The 3037-nt window shown below is 38.5% G+C and overlaps 1 long non-coding RNA gene across 1 annotated transcript; it reads right to left on the bottom strand.

Annotated features, from left to right (window-relative positions):
- Nucleotides 1–1017: 1017 nt before the first annotated feature.
- LOC125008009 lies at nucleotides 1018–1973 on the bottom strand. The gene is made up of 3 exons (XR_007112838.1): nucleotides 1814–1973; nucleotides 1569–1676; nucleotides 1018–1314 (listed from the first exon to the last, which is right to left on the bottom strand). It is a non-coding gene; the product is annotated as an uncharacterized LOC125008009 (long non-coding RNA).
- Between the last annotated feature and the right edge of the window lie 1064 nt (nucleotides 1974–3037).

The following is a 3037-nucleotide window of genomic DNA, read 5'->3' as shown; positions in this document are numbered from 1 at the left end:
TGAAAAAACGTGAGTATGACCCAAAGAACACCATACCCACGGTTAAGCATGGAGGTGGAAACATCATGTTTTGGGGCTGTTTTTCAGCAAAGGGTACAGGGCAACTTCACCGCATTATGGGGCCAATGAATGCAGCCATGTACTGTAACATCTTGGACAAAAACCTTCTTTCCTCAGCAAGAACACTGAAGATGCCTCGTGGGTGGGTTTTCCAACATGACAATGACCCAAAACATACTGCCAGGACAACAAAGGAGTGGCTCAAGAAGAAGCATATTAAGGTCATGGAGTGGCCTAGTCAGTCTCCAGACCTTAACCCGATCGAAAACCTGTGGAGGGAGCTGAAGCTCCGAGTTTCCAAGAGGCAGCCAAGAAACTTGAAGGATTTAGAGACTGTCTGTAAAGATGAATGGGCCAAAATCCCTCCTGCGCTGTGTGCAAACCTGGTGACCAACTACAAGAAACGTCTCATCGCTGTGCTTGCCAACAAAGGTTTCTCTACAAAGTACTGACTTGTGTTGTGCTTGGGGATCAAATACTTATTTCCCTTAATAAAATACATAACAATTTATAACTTTTAGATTGTGTGTTTTTTATGCATTTTCGACTGATATTCTGTCTATACCCATAACCAGTAAACAACCATAAAAACCAGAGTCTGATCATTTCTATGGAAGTGGGCAAACTTACAAATTCAGCAGGGGATCAAATACTTATTTCCCCCACTGTATATATATAATCTTTTTTTTTCCTCTTAGTTTTCTACAGCACAGCCTTTATGAACCAGTAGAGGGAAACCTCTGACCCGCTAATAGGAGCCAAGATGTTTTATTCAAAGTCAAAGTAATGTTCAGCAGTCATGAAATATACATGTTTGATTATAAGGGTAACTCAATAATTAAAAATAAAAAATAAAACAAAATAAGACAGAAAAAGAAAAGGAAGTTTCTGGACTGTATTCTGTCTCTTGAGAGGAGATTTCATTTTTTCCTACTGACTGTGTGGGTTTTATCCAGGTGGCCCAGCTTCCTCCTACCACTCAAATAAATGCATGTCTGGTCTCTTTATATGATGGAGGCCTCTGTCTGTCTTTCATTTTATTTTCTTATCACAGTAACATTTATATTAGGAGTCTTCAACATTTTCCTCTTCTCTTTTTTCAAAATAAATCTTTAAATCAACTGTCTTAATGGACATTTGCATAAACACAATCATCTTCTATTGGTTCAATCTTCCGGGGTCGTGGCTTGACTCGACCGTACTCCACCTCCACATTCGGCCTTTGCTCAGCCTGCCTCCTCTGCTGCTGCTCCTCTGTAGAGCAACAGGAAGGTAAGACACAAGAATCATAAACTCATTAATTATTAAAAGCAAGTTTTACATTTTGGGAAATGCCGTTATTTGCGTTTTTGAAGAGATTAAGACAAAATATTCATGTAGGTCATTGTCTGTAGTAGCTGTAGTAATAATTGTTTCCCTCTGTTTCCAGTTTGTGTGTTAAATATCTGTTTAAATTTTAATTACAGCAAATGGTATAACTGTGAATCCAGTGAAGTTTAGTTTTGTACCTTTAGGTTTGTTGTTTCTTTGCTTTTTCAGAGCCCATATGACTGATAAGACCACAACCAAGACAATGACCAGGGCTGAGAGTACACCAACTATTAGTGGCAAATAGGCTGTTGGAAGATAAAAGACACAAGAAACATGGACTTTAAATCAGAGAACAATACATGTCTTTTTAGGAAGACAAACAAAGATAGAAAGAGAAAAATCTGTCAATGAATCCACTACAGTAGAATAAGGTTTCACTTACTAATGTACCACGGTTCATCACTGGTCAAAGTTTGATTGGAGTGTTTTTTCTTACCCAAACTAGTGTCTGGGACAGTAGTTGGGTTAATACACAGTGTGTTATTGGCTTCAAACACCCACTCTGATATGTGTGTCCCATTAGGTAAGGTGCAGTTGATGAATATGAAGCCTATGAACAAACAAAGATCATTTATGACTGATGTTATGACACCAACATGATGACCAAGTTATTTCTCATCATGTTGTCACTCACCACAGGTAGAGATCCTCTCTCCTCTGGAGACATTACTGATGTGATTCCTGACTGAACAGACCAGATGTCCTGAGACGTCTTGTTTCAGAGTGATGACGTTAGTCTCATTATTTCCAGGGAGGAGCTCAGCGTCTGTCACTGAGTGTCCATCCAGAGTCCAGCTGTACTGAGGACTGTCCCCTCCATCAGAGGAGCAGGACACCCTCTTCTCTCCATGGGAGAGACACTCAGAGACCAGATGGACAGAGGACACCGGAGCTGAGAGAAACACACACAGATGACTTTTGATAACAAGGTAATTATCTCTTAATAAATAAATACAGAAACATGCAGAATATAAAGTATATTATTTAGACTCTGACTGTAACAGTAATGGAGGATTCAGTTCAGGACTGTTATATTTGTTTTCACTAGTGAACCTAAAAACTGGTAAGTGGATGTAAGATATCTTTGTTTGTACACAAATCAATACAATTTGACATTTAGATCTATAAATATGACTTAATTTCTCAGGAGTAGAAAAATAAATATTTTACCTTCAATAAACAACTGTAGAGTCTGTTCTGGTAATGTTGATCCATTTGAGTCAAAGCTGCTCAAAACATATTGACCACTGTCATTCCTGCTCAGTTCATTGATCCTAAATGTTCCATCACTGGGATTAAAGACAGATCTGTCTTTTATCACATTAGTTACAATCATTTTGTTTCTCCATCTTAATATTACTGATGATCCCTTTTTCACATCACATCTATATATTTCTAAGGCGTTGTCCATCAGTCTGATGACCACAGTTCCTCCCAAAGCTCCATAACACTGAGCTCCACTCTGTCTGCCATCACAGTAAGTTTCTCCACCTGTGAATTAAAAAATTGAGAGTATTTCATTTCTACCACTATGAAGCATAATTGTTGCAATATTTCAGTCACATGCATTGACCTAAAACAGACTTAGTGGGTTTTTCTCTCTCAG

This window comes from Mugil cephalus, chromosome 5 (genome assembly GCF_022458985.1).
Source record: "Mugil cephalus isolate CIBA_MC_2020 chromosome 5, CIBA_Mcephalus_1.1, whole genome shotgun sequence".
Taxonomy (NCBI): Eukaryota; Metazoa; Chordata; class Actinopteri; order Mugiliformes; family Mugilidae; genus Mugil; species Mugil cephalus.
Note: the sequence above shows the minus strand (reverse complement) of the source record. Positions and strands in the feature narration are given on the sequence as shown.